Source organism: Papaver somniferum, chromosome 7 (assembly GCF_003573695.1).
Source record: "Papaver somniferum cultivar HN1 chromosome 7, ASM357369v1, whole genome shotgun sequence".
NCBI classification, from domain to species: domain Eukaryota; kingdom Viridiplantae; phylum Streptophyta; class Magnoliopsida; order Ranunculales; family Papaveraceae; genus Papaver; species Papaver somniferum.
The window spans coordinates 21,577,652-21,583,601 of NC_039364.1; the positions used below are offsets into that span (position 1 = coordinate 21,577,652).

At 37.9% G+C, this 5,950-nt stretch overlaps 1 long non-coding RNA gene across 1 annotated transcript; it reads right to left on the reverse strand.

Annotated features, from left to right (window-relative positions):
* Positions 1 to 3,566: 3,566 nt before the first annotated feature.
* On the reverse strand, positions 3,567 to 5,950 carry LOC113296663. Its single transcript, XR_003333096.1, has 3 exons — positions 5,501 to 5,950; positions 4,296 to 4,373; positions 3,567 to 3,758 (listed from the first exon to the last, which is right to left on the reverse strand). It is a non-coding gene; the product is annotated as an uncharacterized LOC113296663 (long non-coding RNA).

The window sequence follows — 5,950 nt, forward strand, 5'->3', positions numbered from 1 at the left end:
CTTGACTATTGGATTGGTCCTTGAATCATTTATTAGGGAAAGCTGGGATGCCGGAAATCCTGGCTCATGGGGAACCGCTCACAAGAGTCGTGATACTGATAATAACTCATTTCTGACATGTCAGCATAAACTGCCACGTGTTGAGCCATATGGCAGCACATTTCACTTTTGTTGATCTTCACGTCCTACATCGTATTCTAGACAGGCAAATGGTGGGTTAACCATCAACACAACAAGTGCAATGATAGGATCACCGATCGGAGAACAAGGAACTCATAAAAGTCTCAACATCAAACCACAGCTGTACATTACATGGATTTGTTTGACTGGTCTTCCTTTCTCTTTCAATTGCCTCTCACGGAAAGAGGACAAGGAGAGAATCTCTGCAACACTTCCATAAAAAGCTTGTTGAATTCAAACTTCATTATGTAAAACGGTTAACTCGTCTCAGAGAGTAGAGAAGACAATCAGAGAATCTTATGCCCGTTCATAAATTCAAACTTAAAATATTAATGTCCTAAAACCTTCAATATGCCTATAAAAACGAGTTCATCACTCTTCATATCTCTTCACCTTATTTTCATTTACCTTCTTTTACAAGCTCTACTACCCTCTTCCCACTCTCTAACCTTTTCTGCTCCTTTTCTTTCCACTCCCAACAAAAAACCATGAGCCCTTTTAATATCACTCCACCACCACCACAAAAGATAGATTTCTTAAATCCTTCAGCTCACTTTAAGAGCAATTCTAAGAAACTTGTAATCAAAGTGAAGTTCGCCAGAGATATTAAACATGTACTACTTAAGTGTCCTCTCTGTGGGCATTACTGGAGGGAGTCTCCCTGGAGAGGGGCTCCAAAAGAAGTGTATGAGATTCAAAATTATCTTGAAACTGAGTGTCCATGTGGGGGTACCTTGGTGCAATGGGAGAAACCATTTATGGTTGAACCTGAAAAAGGTGAAGGTGAAAGTGGTGGTCGTGCTGAGGGTGAAGGCAAAAAAGGTGAAGGCGGAGATGAAAATGGTGGTGAGTCTGGTGACGATGAAGATTAGAATGGGTTGTGAAGATGAAGATGGTGCTACGACAGAAAAAAGAAAAGACAGAGCAGAGTTTTCATCCGAAAGTTTAATGGGTATTAGCTAGATTAGTGAGTATTAGTTGTTATTTAGTTTGAACTTTGGAATGTTTTATTTTATGCAGCGTACGAGTCTTTGACTCCTTTCTATTAATCAATTATTAGTTTGAAGTTTGAGAATTTAGGATCCTGTCAAATCTTGTTTTTCGTTATTTGCTTTTGCTTCTTTCTTCCTATTTAGTTCCATGAAATCCAATTGGTTGAATTGAAATACCATGTTAGTTCTATTACTAGTTCTCCTTTTACTTGCTAGTCAATGCATGTGTTTCGTAGAGAAGTATACCCATCGCCGAAGAACAGATAAAGCACATAAAGGCTTTAAAAGTTATGTGTTTTCTCATGATCTAATATCATGCTACAGATAAAGTACAAAAATCTTCCTTTAGTTTACAGGAAAACTGGAAGAACCGGAAAACTTGAACAAAAGATTAACAACGAAACAAGGACACAAATTTTCACAGACAAGTCTTCAAGGCATCTTTCACCACGGGAACATCCATCCCATCACGATTCCACTTTGTACCTTCCATGAAATGACTTATCTAGCACTTCTAAGTAGTGAAGGTCAGAACCAGGTGTAGAAGTGGAATCGGCCATCTTTGGGACCAATTAGTCGTACCCGTGTATTACAGATTTGATTAGGCCATGGGTGATCAGAAAATTGTATGGCGGAACTCCACCAAAGCTTCAACAATCTTGAGCTTTAGCCTGCAACTTCTTTCCAATTTTGGAGATTCGTCATTGCCTAAGCCATCATTAACATGTTCCTGTAATTTGAACTTGATGATAAGTGGAGGTTGCACCATCAGCTCATGTTTCAAGATTGCAAGAATGTGGTCTTATATTGACCCGTGTATATATATATATTGCAAAACTGGGGCTTATACCATATATATCCAATCATCAAGGTCTACCAACATTAAACATTGTGATGGAAGAGAGGGGGTTATACAGAGGAGCTTGTATAACATGGTTCAACACAAACAAACAAAAACAGTGAAATATAAAACCTAAAGAAATACAAATCGGATAATTGATTATCTATCTCCTTATCGAAATTTTAACAATTGGTATAGCATTTCTCCAACAAAAAAAAAAAAAAAAAAAAAACAAGAGAGAAAATCAGTCACAGTTCCTCCCTCTGGCTCTAACTCTGCTTTGGAGGGAGAAGTCTGGTTGGAACAAACAGCAAGATAGACTGAGATAATTCATGGTACTTCAGTTACAGACTTACTGTTTCCACTTTAAATGATAACCATATGCACAACACCCACTCTGACATGGAGGGATTCGAGAAGCGACGCAGAGCATCCAAATGGTGGAACCCAAAAAGAATAAAAGGCAAGCTACATTTAGGTTTATGGCATTTGAGGTAGAAACACCACTGACCTAAGCAAGCCGGAGCAGAATGATGCGAGGTTAACTTCCAAACTGAGACCGAGGTTTGTGAGCAGGGTTTTAAGTTGTGCCTGAAACCTAATGCTAAGCTTAGTTTTAAACTGGCCCAGCATTTCTACTTGTTATGCAATTGAAAAAACATGGCTGCCTCCACTGCGGACAACAAAAAAAGCCACGTTTAGCTTATTTAGCTTGCATTGGAGATACTGTTACAGCATCCATAATGCAGACAAAATAAGCTAAATACAGCAAAATCTTGGTCCATAGTAGATGAAGGTGAATATAACAACTGACAGAAAAATCTAATAGTAGAAATTCTATAGTTGACAGAAAATAATGTTCGTTAATTAAAACAAAATTTCTCAAATACAGTTGAGAAGTTCTAAGCCGTGCCTGAAGCTTGAGATGGTTCAAAACTGATACAGAAAGCTGAGGAAGTTCTAAATCGTGCCTGAAGCTTGAGACAGTTCAAAACTGAGACAGAAAGCTGTGTATAACTCATTAGAGGAACCGCATCTAAAACTCCACCAAAGCCAGATGACGTTAAAAACTCAGCCCAACTAAACAGCTTTTTAGATTACACTTGAAGTCGAGCGTGGTTTTACCTGTCAAGTTATTTAGCTATTATTTTTGGCCTTTTTGATTAGCTGCTTTATAGTTTAACAAATTTACTTTTATTGAACAGTGACCTTGATACCAGGCTCGCTTTGCATACCTGTCCTGTCAAACTCAAAGGCTTACTCAAACCCAAATTTAGCATTTCTATCAGGGACATTTTCTTAATGAAAATTTTGGTTTTAGCATCATGGATGCTCTTAGGCATCAATTTACCGAGTTTTTACTTACTAACCATAACCTTACAGTCAAAATGGGTTGACTAAGGCAGGCAGAATTCTGAGATTAGATTCTAACCTATAAAGGTTATAAGATCAGACATAGATTCCGTAACACAGCATAACAGAGATATTCACTATCAATGTTACCTGTTCTACGATCAAAAGCCAAGTCAAGTCTTGATATAAAACTACAGGACTTGGAAAAACAAAGAGCATTGAAGAATAAATAGTTTCAATAGCCGTCTGGAATGAAATGAAGATACATAGAAGGCAAGATAGCATTGTTATCATACTGTTTCATCACTTTGTAGAGGATGCGTTTTATCTGTTTTATCGCTTGATTTTGTATACGATCAACATGTAGACCACACCGTTCATACAGATACAGCCTGATTAACAAAATGAAAGAGCAATGATGCGGATGAGCTGTTCAATAGGTCCCATGAGTGAAAGTTTTACATAATCGTAATAGTATTTACTATTTATTAACATGAACAGCATGAGATATAGATACTTGTGCAAGCTAGTAATTTCACTTAGCTAGCTAGGTACGGAAGAGCCTCAGGTTGAAAGTAGGTGTCTGCAAAGATGTGGCAGTGCATGCCATCTGGGACACTATTAGAAAGAACAAGGGTACTACTGCTACTGCGTACGATGTTACTAACGAAGTATAAACTAAAGTCAACTATAAGTGAACCCAATCTAAGCCACACCGAGAATAAATACATAGAGGCTCATGCCAGTTTAAGACTTGGTCCTTGGTTGAGTCTAAAAGGAACTGTTTAATCTAAACAGATTGGCACGTAATGCAGTAATGCACTGCCAAAAACTGAGAAAGGAAGCAACTTCGTTCTGTATTATATGGCTAATGACCAGGTTTACTATCAAACTGATATAAAGAAATGTTTCAGCTCAGAGACAGATACCTTTTTTTGCTCTTCTTTGATGATACCAATTGGACTCTTCAAATTTCCCACAGATCTCATACTCGAAATGTCAGATATCTGAAAGGTGAAAAGCCACAAGCCGGTGGACATGAGAAATTGCACATTCAGAACATTCAATGGATGTGGAAATAACTTACACATTAATCAACATTTCCAGGATTCAATAGATATTATTATTACTGGGTAATGTGCAGACATCAAATTGAACTCTGGATCCATATTACAGGCAATGAGGAAGAGGAGCACTTGCAGACTATGCAAAAAATACTCAGTCTGTATACTGAGAATAACAGATGTAAACCCACGATCACTCTTAAATAACTCTTTCAACTCTGTAGTTCCTTATCCCAGAGAAACTTCCTAACATAGCTTACCTTCCTTTTATTGTCTTTTACAGATTTACATCCACTTCTGACTTTTTCTAAGAGAGGTGAAATCCCTAAAAAGAGTCGCATAAAGTTGACAAGTGTCAGTTTAGTGTTTCCTAGTAAACCTCAATGGTGTGTGGTTTTTAGACACCAGTGACTGCAATTCATGGAATTGATTTCGACTTAACTGGTGTTTAGTGTCAAGAGGTACAAAAGAAAATCAGTTTAGTTGGTTTGATTCTCTGCAAACTACATAAGATGAGCACTAACATATTAATGGGAATTTGTATCCACAGCACTAACACGAGGGAAATCAGATTATGTTGTTCATCAATAAATATCTGCAACTCCAGAGATTACTATAAATTGTGAACTACGAAGTGCTTAGCTATAATTTGTGTATTCATCTTCTTGCTTTTCTTCTAAAGAAGTTAGTTGCTCTCCTTGTAATATCAAAACTTTTAACTAGTGGATAACATATTAACTAGAATGTTTGTTGCAGGCAAATGGAAACATTTTGATGGCCGATATTTATTAGAAGTACAGAATGAAGCAACTAAAAGTTTTTTTGACAACCGACATTCTACTTTGCAGAACTTAAGTGAAATATCATGCTTATGTTGCAACAAGGATCATAATACATCACATATCCCATAGCTTCGTATTTCCTGTAATCACAAATCTGTGATGTGTGAGGCACTAGGCGAGGCGAGCAGCCAGGCCCTTCGCTCGCCTCACCTAGTTCCTACGGGGGCCTGAGGCAACCAGAGAAATAAAATCAAAATCAAACCCATGATAAAGAAATTTCAAACTAACCGGATTATAATGCATAACCGAAGTTGATGTAGTCCCAACAGATGCACACAATCATACATCAAGGCAGCGCCAACAGATCTCACAGCTCCATGAACTTCAAATGCCCAATTTACCGAATCAATTGTATAACCCAGGTCAGCCATCAATGATAAAATGTTCATCTTGATTATCAGCCTCAACCCTATTTTCATCATGAACCATTCCATTAACAGGATGAAAATTCTGTATCATCTGTGAAAGATAAAGCGACTCCAGATCCTGTATGATCGGCAAGTCCGGAAGGATGACCGGTCCTGAGCGATAGTATTCAAGCAATTGATTGGTAACACCGTAACAGTATGTTGAGCATCAAGAATTCTGGTTTGCATTCGATCCATTTGCAATCCTGTGATCCCTCCGACTCTTTAGCTGCGTTATCTCTTTGAGATCGGAGAGGCATAATGTGGTGTC